Below are 26,423 nucleotides of genomic sequence, written 5' to 3' on the forward strand. Positions count from 1 at the left end.
TGTCATGTATTGTGTGTAGATTTTATTTATTTTTTACTTAATCCATTTGAATTCAAGCTGTAACACAACAAAATGTGGAATAAGGTAAGGGGTATGAATACTTTCTGAAGGCACCGTACATGATCCGTTTTGTCATTGATTTAGTTACCAAAAACTTATGTGAAGGTGTTTCTGTTAACTGAAAATATAATTATTCTTATTAAATTTTTTTTTTTTTTTAATGACATATCACATGTATATTTCAAGGTTGGTTTAAATCACATGCAAGAGAAGTACAGACAGACAAGACTCTTCCTCAAGAGAGACAACTTTGGCCCAGACGTCCAATCACTCCAATCACTCCAATCAAGAGCCCTACTGGCCCGAAACTGTAGAAACTTTGTGGTGAACCATACTGTAATAATCATTTAAATGCTATAATATACTGTATTTGTGGGGGGTGTCTTTAAGCTGTATATACTTTATGTGTAACATACAGATCCACTATACAATGAGAGGACATCCAGATAGTAAAAAAAGGCATTCAAAGATGGAAAATGGAAAACTAAGTAAGGACATGGCTAACTCCAGATTACAGACCACCCCATTGTCCTCTCTGTTGTTGTGTGCATGTGGTGGAAGGTGTTCAAGTTTTCCATGCAGTGAGGATGTGGAATTCATTCCATTCTGTATAGAGATGACAATCATATCAAGCAGCTAAAAGGCTACACACATTTTAGCCAAGGTAAGCTTCAGCCACAGGATAACGAAAGAGGTTTAATTTCCCATTCAAAGCTGCATTTCCCCTTGAAAGATAGTAATGTTTAATTACAGTAAATAAAGTGTAAATCAGATGGAATTTGAGGGACATCGAAATTCAGCACGTCCAGTATATGATTGTGTTGTTGCAGCTCTAACAGCAACTGTGGAATAAAGGGGAGTTGAAAAAAAATGGTTGATAGCTGTGAGACAAAGACAAGTCCATATATCCAGAAAAGCAAATGCTTTTTACTTAGAGACTGACTGAAGGTGAAAAAGAGGGGAGGGTTGTCTAGACGCTTTATAGCCCCAATAAGAAACTATAATTGAACACAATGTTTCTGCTGTGTTCAAACTAACAATTCGAACTGCAGGCTGTTGTGTCATAAATCTGAAATGGTGGGAACCAAAAGGATGTCCCTTCTTTTGGAAAATGGACAGATGTCATGACTTATATGAGGTGACTCAAATGGTAGCATTGAAATAGCTTTATAGTCTACTGTACACCCTAGAAAGTACATGAAACTGGGGCAAACGTTTCAAGAGTAATTATCAATTTCCACCATTAAATGTTGTATTTTTTATGGATCCCCATTACCTGCTGCCAAGGCAGCGGCTACTCTTCCTGGGGTCTGGCAAAATTAAGGCAGTTATACCTTTTAAAAGCATTACAATATGTTAATTACAGAATTCACAACACACTGTGTGCCCTCAGGCCCATACTCCCCTGCCACATATCAACAACGCAAAATCCGTGTGTACGTGTGTATAGTGTGAATGTTATTGTGTGTGTGTGTGTGTGTATGCACTTGTCTACATTTGTGTTACTTCACAGTCCCGCTGTTCCATAAGGTGTTTTCTTACCTGCTTTTTAAATCTGATTCTACTGCTTGCATCAGTTACCTGATGTGGACTAGTCTGTTCTGGACTTGGTGACTGTGAAGAGACCCCTGGTGGCATGTCTTGTGGGGTATACATGGGTGTCTGAGCTGTGTGCTAGTATTTTAAACAAAACAGCTCGGTACCTTCAGCTTATCAACACCTCTGACTTCCTCATTACTTGTTTTTGTAAATCTCTCTTCCACTTTGAGCCATGAGAGATTGACATGCATGTCATTGACGTTAGCTCCCTGTATACTTTTAAGGGCCAGCCGTGCTGCCCTGTTCTGATCCAACTGCAATTTTCCCAAGTCCCTCTTTGTGGCACCTGACCACACGACCGAACAGTAGGAAACTGAATATAATAATTACGTTAGAATATTACAATATACGCCTATTCGCACAAGCTTTCAACTGAATGCAAAAATGATCCCACATGAAGAGCTATCACACAATATGTTTATGAAAAGAAAGCACATCTAGGTTTGGCATGTGTTAAAAAGGCAGTATTGCATGAACAAATTAGCCCTTGGCCGTTTCCTGCATTTTGCGAGAAGGAGATTGTTGCTTGCTGTTGTATTGCTAAATTTGAATTGGCCAATGTCAGCAGTGTTATTTCTTAAAAGAATGTGTAGAAGGTAGCATGATGACAGTGGCATAGAAAGCCTTAACCGGGTCAAATATCTATCAATTGTACATGTTTGTACATAGGGAAACTCTGAAAGACCGTGTCAAGAGTTGGCACTGTATAACAACTGTGAAGTGGCAAAAGTAGCCATTCCATCACATTTCTAAATCCTGATCATTTTCATATTTAAACATGTTGCTAAGGGTCATATAAAACATACAACATTGACTTCAGGTAGCATTGTTGGGGCGGCAGGGTAGCATAGTGGTTAGAGCGTTGGACTAGTAACCAAAACGGATGCAAGTTCAAATCCCTGAGCTGACAAGGTACAAATCTGTCCTTCTGCCCCTGAACAGGCGGTTAACTCACTGTTCCAAGGCTGTCATTGAAAATAAGAATTTGTTCTTAACTGACTTGCCTAGTCAAATAAATGATCTAAATGTTGTTGTTTTTTAAATCATACATTAGTCAAAAGCTTTGAATGCTTACTCTTCTTATATGTGAGCGATGGAGAGATATTTGTGAGGTTTCTAAAATATCCTTGTACTTTTAACCAGGCATTCAGCAACTAAGCAACCATTGACAATGGCAACAGCTATACTGGCTCATAGTGGACAAACGATAACAGTCTAACACTTGGAAAGGAATTGTAAATTGAACATGACTTTTTTTTTTTTAGGACTCTTAGTAAAACAAGAAAGGCGGTGGAGCAGTCTGGAAAGGTTGAGATATTTCACATCTGCATGATACTCCCCACAACCAGGATGGCGGGTAGGCTTTCATTTGAATGAAGGCAACCTTAAACTCTCATATAGACTGATGAAGAGACATAAAGAGGAAAAGACTGAAAACAGATGAAAGCAGTTCGGGTTAAAACAGATGGTAGATGGTTAGCAATTGAATGCAAGCTTCCCAGGTGGGTTGACCTATAGGAAAAGTAAGGAAAGACAGGATGTATAACTTTACATTTTAATTTATATATATTTTTTATGGTGGACTTTTTTTTCAATTCAAAGCCTAGTGGTAATCATACTGTAGGTGTAAAACACTTTGTTGAACCCTGGCTAATGTGCCAAGCAGAAAGAATACATACGCTGCAGGGAACAAAGAAATCTAACATTTTGATCAGTGCCAGCATGACCTTGTCAATATCAATGCATCGCTGAGGAATGACATATACATTTCTCTCTAATGATAGTCTTGAATTGTTTCGCAATCAACTGTAGGACCCAGAAGAATCAACACCATGAGAGAAAAGTAATGATCTCTTTAGCTCAATATTTGATGTACTTATTTGATTAGGAGAGCATTTCCCAAACTTGGTCGTGGGGACCCCAAGGGGTGTTTTTTTGTTATTTTTTTGCCCAAGCTCTACACAGCTGATTCAAATAATCAAATCTTGATGATGAGTTCATTATTTGAATCAGTTGTTTAGTGCAATGGGCTAAACCAGAACGTGCCCTAGGGGTCTCCCCCATTTCGGAAACACTGGATTAGGATATACAAAATAATGAGTAAAAAATTAATAAATCTACTGAAATGACTTTACCGATCATTCTAAGACCACATTATATTTGTGTTACTGTAAACTGTTTCATTAAGAGGTGAACCAAGCAAATAATGTGTCCTCTTAAGTTCCCTTATGTTAGGAAACAACGCATGTCTTGGAATTTATCTTCATTTTGTTTTACAATGAAACGTGTTTACTTGAAGCACAATACTTATGCCCAATACTTTTTAAACGACATAGAATTCTAACAAGAGTCACAATGGTGGTGGTATCTGTGGTATTTCAGAAATCCCATTTTATAATCAAAATGTCCATCTAGGAGCCTTCTTTATGAGTTGCTTTAAATGAGTTGTCTCTTTGTGTCCATAGTTCCTGCACTCCAATCACATACTTTGATGAGTGATTGATTGCAGAAAGTTACCAGCCAAATGGCAACATATTATTGTGCAGAAACATGAAGAAAAGGGCATCCTCTTGAGGACTGACCTTGTATGAAATACTAAGACATCCATAGTTACCAGGGTCCTCTGACCATTTCACAAGAGTTATTATTTATTTCCTTGAGCTGAGCCGGAAACTACACAGGCAGTCTTCTTTGGGAGCTTTTAACGGTTACTCAGGTACTCAATCACCGACTTCAGATTTTCTGTGTGTCCCCAGATCTAATTTGTATTATTTTCTCCTCTCTTTTTGTCTTTTCTTTGGCTGTCTCTGAAATGCTTCATCCTCACTAGAAACCATAAATAACACCATTAAGTCCACACAAAAGAGAGCAACAGTTTACATGCAATAATTGATTTCCAATAAAACCGATGAGGTAGCCTAGTGGTTAGAGTGTTGGGCCAGTAACCGAAAAGTTGCTAGATTGAATCCCCGAGCTGACAAGGTCAAAATCTTTCTTTCTGCCCCCGAACAAGGCAGTTAACCCACTGTTCCTAGGCCATCATTTTAAATAAGAATTTGTTCTTAACTGACTTGTTCTTAACTGACTAGTTAAATAAAGGTTAAATAAAGGTTAAATAAAAATAAATGAGCAATGTTGAAGAACGAATGAGAGCGAAAAAGAAAACAGTTTGGTGGACCTTCTTTCATGATAGTCTTCTAAATGATGTTTTATTTGATATACAGTGGTCAGATGAAGGTTTTACCATGACCGGAAGTGTGGAACTTTGAGTCGTGGAGGCCATAACATCCACATTGTTATTTTCTAAAGCACCATAGCTTTAGTTTCCGTTTGGTTATTTGCTTTTGTTCTCTATGATTGTGCAACCATCTATACACGCAGTGACAACCAGCCAATCCAAAGGCTTTCATCGACCGATCTATAGTGTTAGGTGGTTTTCAATATTGATCGGAAAACACCCTTTGAAACATTTCCCTTTTCATGAACACATGTATTAACATATTTTGTTGGGCAAGGCTAGAATAGAGATTGAGAGCATTGAGGCGTAAAGGCGTTTGAGAGGGTTTCACAAGTTGAAGCTCAGAGTTGATGTATTGTTTGAACAACCAGTGCTTTGTCACAATGGTGACCATCAATTATTTCCAAATTGTATCAAGTATGAATTTGTTATATAGAACCACATTATTTCTCAGTGGAAGAGTATTTTTCTTCAAACTATTGAAGACTAAAGTTCTACATTTACATGAAGTGCATTCCATCTCTCAGGAAGGATAGTTTCAGAGAGCTAAGTGCTTAATAGATGCAGAAATGGTTGTAACACCTGGGTGAAACATGACTTGAACTGAGTCCCACACAGGAAGTGGAATTTACACAAGCCTTCAGATAGAGATGTGAGTCTTCAAAGATAACAAGATGACTTCTTATTTGTCTCACACCACTGAATGGGAGGTGGGGGTTGGGCTGCAGGAGGAAATTATGTGCCACGGAATTCCACAAACAACTCAGCAGTAACCTCTTGGGCTTCTGTCTTTTCAGTTGTCTGTCTGAGTATTGTAAGTAGGTGTGGACAGTGCAAAACTACACATTTTATGACATAATTGACTGTAGGGTCACTCCACCAATTCAGTGCCTTTTGTGAAGTGTAACTTCGATTTCACCTATTTTTTTAACATTCTTTCATAAAGAGCACATGTTCAACTTCAAAGGGCCTGCCACTTCATAAAAACACGTTTTCCCATCTCAAGAGGTTAAATAAAAAGACGAATACAGTAAGTACCTATAAAGTGCCAAATAAAGTAACAGGGTTGACCGTAACCGGGTTGACGATTTCATTTGAAATTAGCCATGAATCCCCTTGTGACATGGGGAATGGAAGCTTGTTGTGTACAATAGGGAGTGGCAGTTGAATGCCAGCTACACAAAAACTTTTGTTGAAATAATTCTAGCCTGTCTATCTATGGGTAACAGGGTTGACGTGTTAGGCTTGACCTGCTCAGTTTTCCACCACACAAAACCAGGAAGTGGCCAAAGAGTAGAACCAGCTCACCTGCTTTTACACTGTTTTCACTAATAGATGTTCAATGTTTGTTTTAGATTTGTTCTTTTTTCTAAAGGAATTTGTTTCACCATATTAAAACGAGAGTTCAGTTCACGTAACAGAGTTGACCTTAATAAAATGAGGGACAGACCTAAAATGAATCACTAATCACATGAAATAAACACAAATATTCAGAAATGACTTTTGTCAAAGCAACAAAAATAACTAGGGCTTTACAATGATAGTGAAAACTTAACTTAATTTTGGGTTAAATGGGGGTAAAATCTTCCTTGAAGCCACAAGGAATACACGGAGGAACATTATAAAGTCTTTATTTACATTTTAAAAAATCTGATTTATTTAATTCTCCATGTGGTCTATATTAAAAGGCAATTCATTTAGTGGAACGACCCAATACATATTCATTCTCTTAGTGGTTGATCAGCTCAGGATCCCACACATGGCTGTAATTTAATGGAGAATTGCCCACCGGGTTCCTGTCCAGAGGTAAACACACTAATAGTCAGGCTTTTGTTATTGCATGACTATGACAACTGCTTCTATCAACAAACAATAAAGTGTTGAGGGAACAAGGAGTCACTGTATGTATGGAGGGACCCTGCTGTGCCCACTTCTCACCACCAGTCGATCATTGACCAGAGATTATTTATGAGTCTATATTTACAAGCCAATAGTAAAACATGAATGGACTGGCTGCATGGGATCCATTTTCCATTTTTCCATTCAGAAATTGAAAACGGCATACTGATTTAATTAGTCTTGAAAACAGAATAGAGTACATATGAATTGCTCTTGGAAATGTATCACTGATATAGTGATCACTGAAATGCAGCCAGTGTCCTTTGCTGTGTCACTAAGTAGCTACCATGGCATTGGTTGATGTGGTGTCGGATACTGAGAGAAAAAAAAGTGCTAGAGAAATTGAGACACAGCAAACACACAGGGCCAGGCAGTCACCATCAAGCTGTGAGTCAACAGGGGGCCAATCCTTCAAATCTGAGATGCAATCTGGGGCCTGAGAGCTATAAATGTTTACTGGGTGGGAGGTGCTGCTGGATAGGAAGAGGGGCTGCAGGAGATGAGTCCCTTCTTTAGTTAGCCTATGGTGTTCAAATAGTATTGGTTTTCTTTCAAATACTTGAGCTGTGCTCGATTGAGATTGCCTAGCACAATGGAATAGTCCCAAATGTGCAAACCTCATCCATATATAACTCCCAAGTAGGCTCAATCTAACGCTCAATGCATTTGAGAGAAAACAAATACTACTTGAACCCAGGTCTGATAGACTATCATGACCATCAGTAAAGTAGCACATCAAGCATCTCCTAGTTAGTTCTTAGCGAGGATGGATTTGTATGCCTTTCCTGGTTGGTGCATAAGAGGTGAATCATATGAGCACAAGTGCTCCCACATGGTATATGCACTCACATTGATTGATTAGCTAATATGTAGAAATTGCAGCCAGATGGTAAAGTGACTAGTTTCTGGTAAAGTGTTATGCTGACTAAACATTGAACACAGGCACGCCCACACAATGTTTTGGAAAGTGTGGTGATGAAATATGGATGCACTGTTTGGTACCACAGATATTGTTTACAGCACAGGCAAACCTCTCCTTCATTTGTTGCTACAGAACCAACCCCTGAAATTTACATACTTATTTACATGGTGTCTGTCAACTGGTGGTTTTCTTACATCAGGCAAATAAAAAATAGGACTTTTAAAGTGTTATTTAAATGTCAGCTGTTCATACAAGAACTAGATTACTTGTGGACCACATTCATAGCAGGATTCAATGATTTACATGCACAATGCCCCAAGAAATACAATCAACCTGTCAACATTATTCAGTAGTCCCTCCAAACAAATTGGGAATATTCCTTTTTAGTGGCTAAAATTTATTATGAGGTAAACAGGCTACAAATTACAAAACTATTGTCTCTTTCATCTGTTTTCCAGCCATGCAGCAAATGTCTCATTTATAGAGTATGTAAATAAATAGGGTTATTCAATTATGCCTCCATGTATTTTACTTCACTTTTGAGCACGCAACATGCGGTGACTCTGTTTGTGTCTTTCAGTTGCAAGGTTACTGATAGAGGGGAAATATCATGCTTGTTTGGTTTGAAATTACCATTTTAGTAGGTTAGTAGACATAGTGCCTTTGGAAGGTATTCAGACCCCTTGACAGCCTTAATCCAAAATGTATTAAATTGAATTTTCCCTCAATCAACTCATAGTACCCCATAATGACAAAGCCTAAATGTTTGCTAACTTATAAAACAAAATTTAAATATCACATTTAAATAAGTATTCAGAACTTTTGCTCAGTACTTTGTTGAAGCACGTTTGGCAGTGATCACAGCCTTGAGTCTTCTTGGGTATGACGCTACAAGCTCAGTACACCTGTATTTGAGGAGTTTCCCCCATTCTTCTCTGCAGATCCTCTCAAGCTCTGTCAGGTTGGATGGGGAGCATTGCTGCACAGCTATTTTCTTGTCTCTCCAGAGATGTTCGATCGGGTTCAAGTCCGGGCTCTGGCTGGGCCACTCAAAGACATTCAGAGACTTGTCCTGAAGTCACTCCTGCATTGTCTTGGCTGTGTGCTTAGGGTCGTTGTCCTGTTGGAATGTGAACCTTTTTCCCAGTCTGAGGTCCTGAGCGCTCTGGAGCAGGTTTTCATCAAAGATCTCTCTGTACTTTGCACCGTTCATCTTTTCCTCTATCCTGACTAGTCTCCCAGTCTCTGCTGCTGAAAAACTTCCCCACAGCATGATGCTGCCACCACCATGCTTCACTGTAGGGATGGTGCCAGGATTCCTCTAGATATGATGCTTGGCATTCAGGCCCAGGAGTTCAATCTTGGTTTAATCAGACCAGAGAATCTTGTTTCTCATGGTCTGAGAGAATTTAAGTGCCTTTCAGTAAACTTCAAGCGGGATGTCATGTGCATTTTACTGAGGATTGGCTTCCGTTTGGCCACTCTACCATAAAGGCCTGATTGATGGAGTGCTGCAGATATGGTTGTCATTCTGGAAGGTTCTCCCATCTCCACAGAGGAACTCTAGAGCTCTGTCACAGTGACCATCAGGTTCTTGGTCACCTCCCTGACCATGGCCCTTCTCCCCTGATTTGCTCCGTTTGGCTGGGCAGCCAGCTCTAGGAAGAGTCTTATTGGTTCCAAACTTTTTTAATTTAAGAATGATGGAGGCCACTGTGTTCTTGGGAATCTTCAATGCTGTAGAATTATTTTGGTACCCGTTCCAAGATCTGTGCCTGTCTCAGGGCTCTGCGGACAATTCCTTCGAGCTCATGGTTGGTTTTTGCTCTGACATGCACTATCAACTGTGGGACCTTATATAGACCGTTGTGTGCCTTTCCAAATCATGTCCAATCAATTGAATTTACCACCGGTAGACTCCAATCAAGTTGTAGAAACATCTCAAGGATGATCAATGGAAACAGGATGCACCGGAGCTCAATTTCTGAATACTTATGTAAATAAGGTATCTGTTTTAGTTTTTTTTAAATAAATTAGCAAATTTCTAAACCTGTTTTCGCTTTGTCATTATGGGACATTGTGTGTAGATTGCCGAGTAAAAACATTTTTTAATCAATTTTAGAATTATTCTGCAACGTAACAAAATGTTGAAAAATTCAAGGGGTCTGAATACTTTTCCCGAAAGCACTGTATTACATTTCTGTTAGTCACATGTCTGTGGGACTTTTTGTCTCAGTTGTTGAATCTTATGTTCATACAAATATTTACACATGTTAAGTTTGCTGAAAATAAACACAGTTGACAGTGAGAGAACATATCTTTTTTTGCTGAGTTTACATTTCACAATAATTTTACTTAAATTAAAGGCTAGATTTTTGTGAATCTTTTGAATGAAAGACAAGAGGATAAACAGCAAAGACTTCTTTTTTTCCATAGACCGTTTTGCTCATATTTACATATTTACCAAGGGTGCCAATATTAGTGGAGGGCACCGTAGTTGTATTTAGTGACGTTTCCATCCTCTCACTTCTAATAATAATTTGGAGGGTGCTTATATTTGTCCTGTAAAACCTATTATAGATTAGATTTTTTGCTGCATATCCCAACTCCCCCTGAGACACCCGCAGGGAGCGGTCTCACGGCCAGGGTCGACATTGTCCAGCACCCCTGGAGTAATTCGAGTTAAGTGACAGCAACATTTTGCCACCTTCTCGGCTCCGGTATTTGAACCAGCAACCTTTCGGTTACAGGCCAAACCAGAATAACACAAATTACAATTCATGGAAGATCAACACATATATAAACACAAACAAAACATGAAATTTCAGTCATAACTAACGGTTACTTATTCCAATACACTTAAATTAGCCTAATCACAAAGACGTAAGACTACAAACTCCTAGGTGGCCTTCGCAGTTTAAGCGAAATTGAATCAAAAACACAACATAAGGCACTTGACAATGTGTCCATTATCCTTGTGTTCAAAGCCTCAGACACTAGTGGTGGTAGCGAACTGGCGACGGAGAGGCCTGGATGGGCTAGCAGGAGAGAGGATGGGATGGGCTGGTGAGCTGGCAAAGGTGGGCTGGTCTGGACAGGACAGCTGGGGAACTATCCCTGGTGGATAGGCTCGAGTGGGAGGAACTGGTAGAGCGGTGGGTTTTTCTGGACTCTTCACTGAGTATTTACAACAGTCCTAGAAGCAGACAGACACCCCTCAACCTTTTTATTCAACTTGTTTTATTTAACCTTAACCTATTTAACTAGGCAAGTAAGCTAAGATCAAATTCATATTTACAATAACGCCTATCCCGGTCAAACCTGGACGACGCTGGGCCAGTTGTGCGCCGCTCTATGGGACTCCCAATCACAGTCGGATGTGATACAGCCTGCAATCGAACCAGGGCTTCAACTTCGTGAAAGGATTCAATAGAAATCAAATGTGGGCAACTGCCACACAATACATTTCATTTGTATTGTGTGGCATATTCATTTAACCTTTGTTTTATCATGGAGTTATTTAATAAAAGCACACTTTCGAAACTAGTAAACCATTTTCTTTGAAGTTTAATTTAATTTCTTTATCCAAAGGCTACATTCTCTGAAATGTTAGAATTTTTATGATAAATTGTTAATGTGTGTAAATATCTAGTCATTCTGCCATTGCATAGTAGGATATATGCAAACGTCTTTACTAGGCTTACTTTGGCATTGTTTGTGTTTGGTTTCCATCCTCTGTCAACAATACCAGCTATCTTCTGATCTGAAATTTGCATGCGCACTGCATGGGGAAATGGATAAAAGTGTCTTATTGTTGTCATAGCAACCCTATAAATGGCCTCCTTGGCGGAGGTGAACAATGGTCAGACGTGGGGAGGTCTAATAGTCCTTTTCTTGTTATTCACAGCCACATCTGCTGCTCTCCATTCAAAGATATGGGATGTTCTGCTGATTCTTTTCTATCCTGCTTCCCCTTTGAAAATTGACAGGCTGAAGAAATTTGAATGAAATTAGGAATTCTGTCACCATCTGTGTGAAGAAGTGCAAATAGGTTAGCAGTTAGATTTTTGATCATTTTTGCTCAAAAATGAAAATTATACATGGCAAATTACATAGTGTTGATATTTGGTGGTATTATTCCCTAGACAAGGTTCCCCAACCTAGACCGTCCCTTATCATATAAGGTGTATAGATGACACCAGAGCTTAGCAACCATGAGGCATGCAGCAGTAGATTATGGTTAAAGTCACCTTGGCCTAAATGATCCTCACTCCAAATGACTCTGTGTAAAACATTTATGGCGCTAAGCAATTGTGTTAGCAGCCACCCCCTGGTTAGCTGGTCGCTTCCATTCAGAGAATAGGCCTGCAGAGTGTGAAGGGTTAACTTCTCATTATATTCTAGAGGTTTTACCTCAGAGGTCGACAACTGTAAAGTCCCTGTAACTGGGTAAGGATGTTGTATCATATCATGTTATCATAGCCTTTCCATATCATGTTTTACGGGCATTCAAGTGACCTGGAGTTCACTCAAAACCTGTCACGTGCTAAAATACATCCAGATATGTTTAAATCCGTTTGAATTGTTTCCCTGTTGAACAACAAGGTATAAAACAAGTGATCCACCTGTGGCTATTAGCCTGTAAATCAACACGCAGGGTTGTATGAAATGATCATGAATCTCTAAGAAAGAGAAGAACAGTTAACATAATGCCATGTCCGAGCTTTGTCCCTCAGCCTTAGCTTGCCCTGCTTGCGGGGGGGTGGGGGGTTATAGAGCTTGAAAGAAAGTACAAGTTGTGAAAGGGAAAGAAACCACAGATGTCAATTGTCCCCGGCGACAGATAGAATGGGAATGAAACCACCTGCCTGTAGCCGACACCAAGACATCACACATTCAATGACAGAGAGACTCCTGTTGCTTTCCTACATGACAGAGCAAGGACTGAAGCTTTTGGAGAGGGGACACACCCTGTAAAGCACTCACACTGGCTGATGTAGTGTTTTACATGGCATCACAGTGAAGGATTTGAACAGTAGGCTAAATTTCTTTCCAGTTGACAATGAGTTCACAATGCCTGAGAAAGAAAACTATTATTCTGCCCCTCATCTTAATTGAGTACTTCAAACTGGTGTGACCTGTTGTAATAATCACCAAGCTTGTTTCCCCACATTCTATGTGTGGTCAATGACTCCTCACCTTAGCTTAGCCTTTGTATTCTCCTTATGCAAACACACACCAGTGACCGATGACTGACTTAGAGGGAGATCAAAAAAAAGAGGGGAAAAGAGGATTCCAACCCCCACATCCATATTGATTAAACAAATTTGCCGCAAATCATTTTACAAATGCTCTGCGGGAGGCTATAGAAGCTGGTGGAAATGCCCCTATTCAGACACCCTCCTCCCCCGCAGGGAGGGAACCCTGAATCTTCGCTCGTTTAAGCGTGCTGACAGACAGACAGCCTCTGATCCTCTGGCCATCTGCAGGGAGGGTCAGCCAGCCCAGTGCACTGCCATGGGGTCTTTGTGTCCCCGAAACCTTGAGATTTAACGGTGACGAAAGAAAAAAAACATTGGCCATCATCAGGGAGGAAGGGAGCAAACATAGAGAAACAAATCTCATTCAGAGGGGACAGAATGTTTAGTATAATTATTTCAAGGGATATTTATTGATGTTACGTATAGGCAATTATGAGTACAAAAACATAAATACTGAAAACAGGTGTTCTCCACTGCTCACCCAATACACAGAGTACACATCAACCTTTAATATTAAACATGAATTGGTGTCCTGGACATATAAACGAGAGCAGTGAACCTTAAAGATAACACTGTAATGGAAAGTGCTGTACAAATTAAATGTCGTTTTTATTATGTGCTGGATCTGAGGGGTAGCCCCACAGGGGAAGGTAAACAGGAAGTACCAGATGTAACAGACTGACCTAACTATGCACACACACAATGCCTGCCTTGTCACTCTCTGGTGAGTAGATGTGGCAGCTAACCTACTATCTCTATCAGTAATGACTATAGGGTTAACATAAGCCAAGTTTGCAGATATCTCCAAATCTAACTGTACCTTGATGGGCAGAGGTGGCCAACTAAAATTATCTGTCCTGTAACATCTTTTTTTTTTAACCTTTTCGCTGGGGATTTTAAAAATACAGACCCAATCTCTTTAATTTTGACAGGAGTGATCACAAACCAGATCAATTGATTTAACAACTGCTTCATAAACAAAACTCTGTCATAATGAATGGTTTTTAATATTGTCTTGATTCTCATAAGTTGGGAGCTTCTGTAAAAGTTCCCATAGCACTTGTTTGGTCCTTCCATGTTGGGGGCCCGGGCATCCTTCCCCATCTCATAACCTCAAACATGTGGTCAGCTCCTATTATTTTAACTGCTTCCAGTGGCTTGAGATCCTGCTCAACCTCAGAGTGCAATCAGGAACAGGAATGGCCACATTAAACGTCCAGGCTGGGGACAGCTTAGGTTACCATAGTTATGAAGACTGGAGGGGAAAAAAACAAGGTAAAATGGTGGCAATAACCATCTAAAGTGCCTGAGCAATGTGCCTCACAATCAATCCTTCTCTCATCTTCGAGGTCGTCTATCGATTCGATATAGGGGGTTAAAACGAATTGAAAACACCACAACACTTTCACAAACAAATATCAATATCATAGTTAGGTATGCCCAGACCTTGCAAGAGAGGGATTGGGGCAAATTCCAAATTGCAGCATCATCCACACAAATACACTATATATACAAAAGTATGTGGTTACCCCTTCAAAATAGTGGATTCAGCTATTTCAGCCACACCCGTTGCTGACGGGAGTATAAAATCGAGAACACAGCCATGCAATCTCCATAGACAAACATTGGCAGTAGAACGGCCTTACTGAAGAGCTCAGTGACTTTCAACGTGGCACCATCAAAGGATGCCACCTTTCCAACAAGTCAGTTTGTTAAATTTCTGCCCTGCTAGAGTTGCCCCGGTCAACTGTAAGTGCTGTTATTGTGAAGTGGAAACGTCTAGGAGCAACAATGGCTCAGCCGCAAAGTAGTAGGTCACACAAGCTCACAGAACGGGACCGCCAAGTGCTGTAGCGCGTGAAAATAGTCTGTCCTCGGTTGCAACACTCCCTACCGAGTTCCAAACTGCCTCTGGAAGCAATATCAGCAAAATAACTGTTCGTCGAGCGCTTAATGAAATGGATTTCTGTGGCCGAGCAGCCGCACACAAGCCTAGGATCACCATGTGCAATGCCAACCGTCGGCTGGAGTCGTGTAAAGCTCACCACCATTGGACTTTGAGGCGGTAAAAACGCATTCCCTGGAGTGATGAATCACGCTTCACCATCTGGCAGCTCGACAGACAAATCTAGGTTTGGCGGATGCCAGGAGAACGCTACCTGCCCGAATGCATAGTGCCAACTTTAAAGTTTAGTGGAGGAATAATGGTATGGGCTGTTTTTTATTGTTTGGGCTAGGCCCCTTAGTTCCAGTGAAGGAAAGTCTTAACGCTTCAGCATTCAATGACATTCTAGACGATTCTGTGCTTCCAACTTTGTGGCAACAGTTTGGGGAAGGCCCTTTCCTGTTTTAGCATGGAATTGCCCCCATGCACAAAGCGAGGTCCATACAGAAATGGTTTGTCAAGATCGGTGTGGAAGAACTTGACGAGCCTGCACAGAGCCCTGACCTCAACCCTATCGAACACCTTTGTGCCCGACCTCACTAATGCTCATGGCTGAATGGAAGCAAGTCCCCGCAGCAATGCTCCAACAACTAGTGGAAAGTTTTCCCAGATTAGTGGAGGTTGTTATAGCAGCAAAGGGGGGACCAACTCCATATTAATTCCCATGATTTTGGAATGAGACGTTCGACAAGCAGGTGTTTCACATACTTTTGGTCATGTAGTGCATGGCCATGTTGATATTTCAGTTCTATGAAGAAGATTATGATTATGCTCAGCGGAAGCAGCTAAAATGTGGGTGGTGAAGGATAGCCAAATAGTAATGTTAACAGCAGCTATCATTACCACAGAGAGAGCCATGCACTTATTGCTGAGAGGGGAGTAGACCATTATCATGGCTCCACAACACAGAGAGCAGCTCAATTGTCATTATAACATAAAATGCACACAGACACCAACACGCGGGCACACACAACACTTTTCTTCTTCACATATTCCTGTTTTGAGAGGTTTATAGATTGTGCGAGGAATGAGGGGTTCCACACACAAACCTAATCCAGCCTAATGGCCCGTCGTTCATAAAGATGCCACGAGTGATGTGAGCAAAGCAGGTTATTGTGACCTTGGGACACACAACTCTACCCCTCACCCCAGATCTCAGAAGACTCACTGTCACATCAGTTGCTGGCTGGCACTGCAACCGCCCATAAAAAACACGCCAGCTTGTTTTCGGGGGACAGAGGGAGTCATAATACTCCACAGGCTACCTCAAGTAAATATCCACTGGAGAAAGATGAGAAAATGTGATTGTATGTATTTAGAATTTAGTAAGCTACTATGATGCCAAAGTTCTGAAGACTCATTACATTGTAAGTCGATATTTGTAATAACAAGTAAGCAATGTAAGAACAACTGCCATAGATCAGTGTTTGGTAGTGTCAAAGTGTGGACACATACCCTCATCCCATGTTTCCAATTCCGTTTCCCCACTGCGAGTCGGATGTTACGCAGGCTCCGTGACTCCTTCCAGTCAGCATCCACACAATGAGAAAAATATACTCCTCTACTCTTGCCTGCAGATTTTTCTCATAAAAACTCTTTGATAATTTAACCATCTGGCCAGAACCAGAAAAAAAGTCCTAAAAGGGGCACAAATAAGGTCAAGGGTTGCCGCCTCCCTGGGTCAGGGGCCTTTGAAGGCTGTTATAGTGGACTTTACGAAAATTGTCAGCCTAGATCCCCTTGACAAATTAAAGCACATTCTTCTATTTTTAACAAGTATTCCATTACAGTTGCCAACCACCAAACATCACCAAAGGAAATGTTGGTCATAATGTCTGTCATCAATATAGTAGACTGCGAGGAGAGCAGAGGATAGAAGTCAGTGATATAGACACAGTACATAAAGTTCCTTTGGAAAGTATTCAGACCCCTTGACTTTTTCCACATTTTGTTAGGTTACAGCCTTATTCTAAACTTTATTAAATTGTTGTTGTTTTTTTTTATCATCAATCTACACAAAAATAAACTATGACAAGGCAAAAACAGCTATATTGAAATTTGTGCAAATTTCTTACAAAAAAAAAAATGCAATACCAAATTACTCAGTACTTTGTTGATGCACCTTTAGAAGCGATTACAGCCTCGAGTCTTCTTGGGTATGACACTACAAGCTTGGCACACCTGTATTTGGGGAGCTTCTCCCATTCTTCTCTGCTGATCCTCAAGCACTATCAGGTTGGATGGGGACCTATTTTCAGGTCTCTCCAGAGATGTTTGATCAAGTCCAGGCTCTGGCTGGGCCACTCTAGGACATTGACTTGCCTCGAAGCCACTCCTGCGTTGTCTTGGCTGTGTGCCTAGTGTTGTTGTCCCGTTGGAAGGTGAACCTCCACCCCAGTCTGAGGTTCTGAGCGCTCTGAAGCAGGTTTTCATCAAGGATCTCTCTGTACTTTGCTCTGTTCATCTTTAGTCTCCCAGTCCCTGCCAGTGAATAACATCCCTACAGCATGATGCTTCACCGTAGGGATGGTGCCAGGTTTCTTCCAGAAGCTAAACTTGGCATTCAGGCTAAAAGAGTTCAATCTTGGTTTCATCAGACCTGAGAGTCCTTTAGGTGCCTTTTGGCAAACGCCAAGTGGGCTGTTATGTACCTTTTGCCGAGGAGTGGCTTCCGTGAAGCCTGATTGGTGAAGGCCTGATTGGTGGAGTGCTGCAGAGATGGTTGTCCTTCTGGAAGGTTTTCCCATCTCCACAGAGGAATTATGGAGCTCTGTCAGAGTGACCATTGGGTACTTGGTCACCTCCCTGACCAAGGCTCTTCTCCCCTGATTGCTCAGTTTGGCTGGGTGGCCAGCTCTAGGAGTCTTGGTGGTTCCAAACTCCTTTCATTTAAGAATGATGGAGGCCACTGGGTTCTTGGGGACCTTCAATGCTGCAGACCTTTTTTAGTACCCTTCCCCAGATCTGTGCCTCGACACAATCCTGTCTCAGAGCTCTATGGACATTTCATTCGACCTCGTGGCTTGGTTTTTGCTCTGGTATGCACTGTCAACTGGGGGACATTATATAGACAGGTGTGTGCCTTTCCAAATAATGTCCAATCAATTTAAATCAAGTTGTAGAAACAAATCAAGGATGATCAATGGAAAAATAATGTGCCTGAGCTCAATTTCGAGACTCATTGCAAAGGGTATGAATACTAATGTAAATAAGGTATGTTTTTCTTCTTCTAATAAATTGGCAAAAAAATAACTGTTTTCGCTTTGTTATTATGGGGTATTGTGTGTAGATTGATGAGAAATCATATTTAATAAATTTTAGAATAAGGCTGTAACATAAAATGTGAAAAAAGGGAAGGGGTCTGAATACTTTCCGAATGCAATGTGATGATGCTAACCATAGTTAAGACTTGGAAGTATCTGCAAGACAATGTTATTTATATATTAGCTAATTGATTTTTATATTTGCCAATTATAAATGTTGATGTTATAATTGTGTTATGTATTAGTGTTTCTGTATAGTAACTTGTGTATCAAACGCTTCTCTGAATGTATAACTGGTAGACAGAGAGGGAAGGTAGGAGTTATGTTTTCATGCATAACATGAGATTTTTAACTTTGTACAGTTGAAGTCGGAAGTTTATATACACCTTAGCCAAATACATTTCAACTCAGTTTTTCACAATTCCTGACATTTAATGCTAGTAAAAATTCCCTGTCTTAGGTCAGTTAGGATCACCACTTTATTTTAAGAATGTGAAATGTCAGAATAATAGTAGAGAGAATGATATATTTCAGCTTTTATTTCTTTCATCACATTCCCCGTGGGTCAGAAGTTTACATACACTCAATTAGTATTTGGTAGCATTGCCTTTAAATTGTTTAAGTTGGTTCAAATGTTTCGGGTAGACTTCCACAAGCTTCTCACAATAAGTTGGGTGAATATTGGCCATTCCTTCTGACAGAGCTGGTGTAACTGAGTCAGGTTTGTAGGCCTCCTTGCTCCCACTCACTTTTTCAGTTCCGCCCACAAATTTTCTATAGGATTGAGGTCAGGGCTTTGTGATGGCCACTCCAACACCTTGACATTGTATAAGCCTTGACACCATAAGCCATTTTGCCACAACTTTGGAAGTATGCTTGGGGTCATTGTCCATTTGGAAGACCCATTTGCAACCAAGCTTTAACTTCCTGACTGATGTCTTGGGATTTTGCTTCAATATATCCACATGATTTTCCTGCCTCGTGATGCCATCTATTTTGTGAAATGCACCAGTCCCTCCTGCAGCAAAGCACCCCCACCACATGATGCTGCCACCCCCGTGCTTCACGGTTGGGATGGTGTTCTTCGGCTTGCAAGCTTCCCCCTTTTCCTCCAAACGTAATGATGGTCATTATGGCCAAACAGTTCTATTTTTGTTTAATCAGAACAGAGGTCAAGCAAAGAAGCACTGAGTTTGAAGGTAGGCCTTGAAATACATCCACAGGTAGACTCAAATGATGTCAATTAGCCTATCAGAAGGTTCTGAAGCCATGACATAATTTTCTGCAATTTTCCAAGTTGTTTAACTTCTTTGGGATAGGGGGCAGCATTTTCATTTTTGGATGAATGGCGTGCCCAGAGTGAACTGCCTCCTACTCAGTCCCAGATGCTAATATATGCATATTATTAGTAGTATTGGATAGAAAACACTCGGACGTTTCTAAAACTGTTTGAATGATGTCTGTATAACAGAACTCATATGGCAGGCAAAAACCTGAGAAAAAATCCAAACAGGAAGTGGGAAATCTGAGGTTTGTAGTTTTTGAACTCAGCCCCTATCGAATTCACAGTGGGATATGGGTTATGTTGCACTTCCACCAGATGTCAACTGTCTTGAGAAGTCTGAAACAACATTCTAATGTGAAGTGGGGCCGGATGGGAGCTGTTTGACTAAGGGGTCTGCCTGCAGCCTCGTTCTCAGTCACGCGCATTTCACACGAGAGGTAGCTCTCGTTCCATTGCTTTTCTACAGACAATGGAATTCTCCGGTTGGAACATTATTTAACATTTATGATAAAAACATCCTAAAGATTGATTTTATACTTAGTTTGACAAGTTTCTTTGACCTGTAATATAACTTTTTGAACTTTTCGTCCGACTGGACCTTAACACGCTTTTGGATTTGTTTACCGCTAGCGGAACGCCAGTCCGACACAAGTTAAAGACACAGTGAATTTATTGTATGTAAACTTCTGACCGACTGGAATTGTGATACAGGGAATTATAAGTGAAATAATCTGTCAGTAAACAATTGTTGGAAAAATTACTTGTCATGCACAAAGTAGATTTCCTAACCAACTTGCCAAAACTATAGTTTGTTAACAAGAAATTTGTGATGGTTGAAAAACTAGTTTTAATGACTCCAACCTAAGTGTACGTAAACGTAGACTTCAACTGTATGTATGCAGTGCTGTGAAAAAGTATGTGTCTGCTTTCTACAGTGCCTTGCGAAAGTATTCGGCCCCCTTGAACTTTGCGACCTTTTGCCACATTTCAGGCTTCAAACATAAAGATATAAAACTGTATTTTTTTGTGAAGAATCAACAACAAGTGGGACACAATCATGAAGTGGAACGACATTTATTGGATATTTCAAACTTTTTTAACAAATCAAAAACTGAAAGATTGGGCGTGCAAAATTATTCAGCCCCCTTAAGTTAATACTTTGTAGCGCCACCTTTTGCTGCGATTACAGCTGTAAGTCGCTTGGGGTATGTCTCTATCAGTTTTGCACATCGAGAGACTGAATTTTTTTCCCATTCCTCCTTGCAAAACAGCTCGAGCTCAGTGAGGTTGGATGGAGAGCATTTGTGAACAGCAGTTTTCGCAAAGTTCAAGGGGGCCGAATACTTTTGCAAGGCACTGTAAATCTCTATTTTTGCATATTGTTTTTTATACTGAAAGTTATCAGATCTTAAACCAAAACCTAACATTTAGATTAAGGGACCTTGAGTGAACAAATAACAATACATGCTAATTTCCTTTATTTCATAAACAAAGTTATGCAAAACCCTAATGTCACTGCGTGGAAAAAGTAATTGCCCCCACCTTTAGCTTCAATGACTCCAACCAAATACTTCATGGAGCTGTTGATGGAGCTCTCTCACAACGCTGGAATTTTGGCCTACTCTTCCATGTAGAACTGCTTTAACTCAGCAACATTTGTGGATTTTCAAGCATCAACTGCTCGCTTCAGGTCCTGCCACAACATCTCAATTGGGATTAGGTCTGGCCGATCCAAAACTTCACATTTGTGGAATTGTAACCATATTTATGTCGACTTGACTGTGTGTTTTGGATCATTGTCTTGCTGCATGATCCAGCTGCTCTTCAGCTTCAGCTCACAGAGGAATGGCTTGACATTCTCCTGTAGAATTCTCTGATACAGAGCAGAATTCATGGTTCCTTCTAATAAGGAACGTCGTCCAGGTCCTGAGGCAGCAAAGCATCCCCAAACCAACACCAAGAATTTTACTGTTAAATGCAGTGTTTGGTTTTTGCCAGGCATAATGGGACCCATGTCATCCAAAAAGTTGTACTTTTGACTCATCTGTCCATAGAACATTCTTCCAAGAGTTTTGATGATCATCCAGGTGCTTTTTGGGAAACTTGAGTCAACTTCTTGGACGCTGCCTGCTTTATATAGCAAGCCACGGCCATGTGACTCACTGTCTGTAGACGCAAACCACTTTTGTGAACAGGGTGGTTTACCTAGTAAGCTGGCCACTGAATGTGTGTATATACACAGAACAAAAATGTAAAAGCAACATGTAAAGTGTTTCATTTCATGAGCTGAAACAAAACCAATTCACTGAAAGCTTTTTTCTCAAAAATTGTGTGCACCATTTGTTTACATCCCTGTTAGTGAGCATTTCTCCTTTGCCAAGATAATCCCTCCACCTGACAGGTGTGGCATATCAAGAAGCTGATTAAACAGCATGATCATCACACAGGATAACAAAAGGCCACTCTAAAATGTGCAGTTTTGTCACACAATGCCACATAGTTGAGTGAGCGCGCAATTGGCATGCTGACTGCAGGAATGTGCCCCAGCGCTGTTGCCAGATAATTTTACTTTAATTTCTCCACCATACGCCGCCTACAATGTCGTTTTAAAGAATTTGCAGTACGTCCAACTGGCCCACAATCGCAGACCATGTGTTACCATGCCAGCCCTGGACCACCACATCCGGCTTCTTCACCTGCGGGATCGTCTGAGACTAGCCACCTGGACAGCTGATGAAACTGGTGAGTTTCCCATTTAGAACCTCTGCACAAACGGTCAGAAACCGTCTCATCTGCGTGCTTGTCGTCCTCACCAGGGTCTTGACTTGACTGCAGTTAGTCGTCGTAACCAACTTTAGTGGGCAAATGCTCACCTTTGATGGCCACTGACAAACTGGAGATGTTTGCTCTTCACGGATGAATCCCGGTTTCAACTGTACCGGGCAGATGGCAGACAGCATGTATTGTGTCGTGTGGGCGAGGGGTTTGCTTATTTCAACGTTGTGAACAGAGTGCCCCATGGTGGTGGTAGAGTTATGGTATGGGCAGATATAAGCTACGGACAACAAACACAATTGCAATTTATTATTAGGCAATTTGAATGCACAGCGATACCGTGACGAGATCCTGAGGCCCATTGTTCTGCCATTCTTCCGCAGCCATCACCTCATGTCGCAAGGATCTTTACACAATTGCTGGAAGCTGAAAATGTCCCAGTTCTTCCATGGCCTGCATACTCATCAGAAATGCCACCCATTGAGCATGTTTGGGATGCTCTGGGTCGATGGGTACGACAGCGTGTTCCAGTACTTGCCAATACCAGAAACTTCGCACAGCCATTGAAGAGTGGGACAACATTCCACAGGCCACAATCAACAGCCTGATGAACTTTATGCAAAGGAGAGGCAAATGGTGGTGATGCCATTTGGTATCTGTGACCAACAGATGCATATCTGTATTCCCAGTCATGCGAAATCCATAGCTTAGGGCCTTGTGAATTTATTTCTATTGACTGATTTCCTTATATGAAATGTAACTCAGTAAAATCTTTGAAATTGTTGCCTGTTGCGTTTATATTTTTGTTCAGTATAAGATACCTTATAGGGTATTACTACAGTGACAAGCGTCTGTTCCCCTTCCAGAACAAATATATACATATATAATACATAATATATATATATATATATATATATATATATATATATATATATATTTAAACTTTTTGTTTGAGGTTAATATTTGCTATCTATCTAAGCATAGAGGAATACATGTGTGCCAGGCTACACTCTAAGAAATAGTATGGTTAGTGTGCAGTATTGTTCCCAAGGGGTACAAAAATATGAAAATACACAATGTACCTTCAGTTCAGAGGTGTGCACATGGTACTGTTGTATAGTCTAGTGTGTGGATAATCTAGTATGAATTGTTGTACATTTTAGTACCCAATATTCTGAATACAAAAAGGTACAATCATCACACACCATGCCCATCATTATCGGATTTTCGAGGATGCCCTATGATGGCAGGTCGATTTTTTTTTTTTTAAATTAGTAACTTTGTTGCAGTGTGTTTTAACATGCACATTGATTGATTGATCTTATGGTACACAATGATAAATACATTTTTCTAAACTAATCCAATCTGTTAGTAAGATGGACTTATTGGACTCGTTACAGAGATATTTAGATGGTCTCAATTTTTCCAACCTTGGCAGTCATAGTAAATGCAGGTTGCGGGTGATTAAAAGTTCAGATTTTTAGACATCTTAACTCTGCCTGGATTCAAATAGGATTTACATATAACTTTGCATGCCAGCATAATGTGACTTGCCAGATGTGGCCTGCAAACTGGAGTTTCAGACCACTGTATTAGGGTAAAACTAGGCTGTCAAAGTATAGCCTTATGATATATTTAATGTATTGTCATAAAGACTTTTTAATTTCAATGATAAAATAGGCACTCACTTGGTGAAGGCTACTGGACTTAAAAGCCATTGAATGCAACAACCATGTCTCTGTCACTAGAAAACACAGTCGTAGTGGTACTGGTAACTCTTCAATTTACTTCAATATCAAACTTTATTTGTCACATGCACTGAATACCACAAGTGTAGACTTTACAGTGAAATGCTTACGTACAAGCCCTTAACCAACAGTGCAGTTCAATAAGAGTTAAGAAAATATTTACCAAGTAGACTAAAATAAAAAGTTACACAATAGGAATAACAATAACGTGGCTATATACAGGGGGCACTGGTACAGGTTAGTTGAGGTAAATTGTACATGTAGGTTGGGGTGAAGTGACTATGCATAGATAATAAACAGCGAATAGCAGCAGTGTACAAAAGGGAGGGGGGGTCAATGTAAATTGTCCGGTGGCTATTTAATTAATTGTTCAGCAGTCTTATGGCTTGGGGGTAGAAGCTGTTGAGGAGCCTTTTGGTCCTAGACTTGGTGCTCCGGTACTGCTTGCCGTGCGGTAGCAGAGAAAACGGGCTATAACTTGGGGGACTGGAGTCTCTGACAATTTTATGGGCTTTCCTCTGACACCGCCTACTGTATAGGTCCTGGATGGCAGGAAGCTTGGCCCCAGTGATGTACTGGGCTGTTCGCACTTCCTCTGTAGCGCCTTACGGTCAGAGGCCGAGCAATTGCCATACCAGGCGGTAATGCAACCGGTCAGATTGCTCTCGATGGTACAACTATAGAACCTTTTGAGGATCTTTTGGGGACCCATGACAAATCTTTTCAGTCTCCTGAGGGGGAAAAGGTTTTGTCGTGCCCTCTTTACAACTGTCTTGGTATGTCTGGACTGTGATATTTCGTTGGTGATGTGGACACCAAGGAACTTGAAACTCTTGACCCACTCCACCACAGCCCCATCGATGTTAATGAGGGCCTGTTCGCCCTGCATTTTCCTGTAGCCCACGACCAGCTCCCTTGTCTTGCTCACATTGAGGGAGAGTCTGTTGTCCTGGCACCACACTGCCAGTTCCCTGACCTCATCCCTATAGGCCGTCTCATCGTTGTCGGTGACCAGGCCTACCACTGCTGTGCCGTCGGCAAACCTTAATGATGGTGTCGGAGCCGTGTTTGGCCACACAGTCGTAGGTGAACAGGGAATACAGGAGGGGACAAAGCACACACCCCTGAGGGGCCCCAGTGCTAAGGATCAGCGTGGCAGATGTGTTGCCGCCTACTCCCACCACTTGAAAGATACCCTGGGAAATATACTGAATGTACAAAACATTTCCATGACATAGACTGACCATGTGACTCCAAGTGAAAGCTATGATCCCTTATTGTTGTCACTTGTTAAATCCACTTTAAATCAGTGTATATGAAGTGGAGGAGACAGGTTAAAGAAGGATTTTTAAGCTTTGAGACAACTGAGACATGGATTGTGTGTGTGCCATTGAGGGTGAATGGGCAAGACAAAAGATTTAAATGCCTTTTGAACGGTGTACGGTTGTAGGTGTCATGCACCTCAGTTTGAGTGTGTCAACAACTTCAACGCTGCTGGGTTTCTCATGCTCAACAGTTTCCGGTGTGTATCAACAAGGGTCCACCACCCAAAAGCCATCCAGCCAACTTGACAACTGTGGGAATCATTGGAGTCAACATGGGCCAGCATCCCAGTGGGACACTTTCGACACCATGCCCCGACAAATTGAGGCTGTTCTGAGGGCAAAAGGGGGTGCAACTCAATATTAGGAATTATTAGGAATTCTTCATGTTTTGTACACGCAGTGTAAGCCTTTACACCCCACAGTGTTAAAACAACACCTAGAAACCTCTTTAAGAGGTAGATGTTTGGCACTTAAATGTGACAAAATGGCTTTGTCACTGTGGTGGTTCCCTAAACAGACAAATTTGTACATTTTTCCAAAGGTACCCTTCTGTACTATCCTGTCCCCTAAGGTAAACCAGAGTAAAATTAGCTACAAAGGACGTACCTTATAGGGTATTAATACAGTGAAAAGTGTTTGTACTCCTTTAAGACCAATCTTTATTTCTGAGAGTGTACAGAGCAAAACAATGCGACACAACCGTCAGTCAGGGCCCATGTATGCAAAATCACAGTGGTTTGTCTGGATAACCATGGTTCTTGCTATTTTACTACTATGAACATAGAGTTTCACTCATATGAAGGCTTTTTGTTTTCAGAGGCCATTTTACATCAACACATAGTACATTAAAGACGCAACGCCAGCCTGTCATTAACCCTGACCTGTCTGGTCTGATGGACCAGGATGAAAGCCTAGGATTAGTACTTATCACTGAACCACTCATTTTGTTGGCTGCACCCTATAGTTGTCAGTACTTCTGCTGACCTACACAAAACCGACACTGTCCTGTGAAGTTTGTTGCGAGCACTTTACATTCAAAATCCCAATTTTTAAATGTCCAATTAAAATAGTTCAACAGACAGAGCCAGAGTAGATGAGACATC

The sequence above is a fragment of the Oncorhynchus kisutch genome, linkage group LG24, assembly GCF_002021735.2.
Source record: "Oncorhynchus kisutch isolate 150728-3 linkage group LG24, Okis_V2, whole genome shotgun sequence".
Taxonomy (NCBI): Eukaryota; Metazoa; Chordata; class Actinopteri; order Salmoniformes; family Salmonidae; genus Oncorhynchus; species Oncorhynchus kisutch.